The sequence below is a fragment of the Dicentrarchus labrax genome, unplaced genomic scaffold (genome assembly GCF_905237075.1).
Source record: "Dicentrarchus labrax unplaced genomic scaffold, dlabrax2021, whole genome shotgun sequence".
In the NCBI taxonomy this organism is placed as follows: domain Eukaryota; kingdom Metazoa; phylum Chordata; class Actinopteri; family Moronidae; genus Dicentrarchus; species Dicentrarchus labrax.
The window spans coordinates 7,637,858-7,638,142 of NW_026136708.1; positions in this window are offsets into that span (position 1 = coordinate 7,637,858).

The window sequence follows — 285 nt, forward strand, 5'->3', positions numbered from 1 at the left end:
AGCTGATATGGAGTAGAAAGTGAAAGTGTTCACTGTGTCTGAAAGCTAGTTGTAAGTCACGTAGTTTATATCCTTCACAAATTCAAGACATCTTCATCATCTGAATTTTAAAGTTAACAGTGTTCATATGGCTGTAAATGCAAGTATGACATTTCATTGTCACATTAACACAAATAGAAAAAAAATACCATGAATTCTGTTTAATGGAACAACAAATCGCTTTAACTGCTGATGTAAAAACTCAGTTCTGTTTGTGTTTCAGCAAATGAATAAATGTGAAACAGG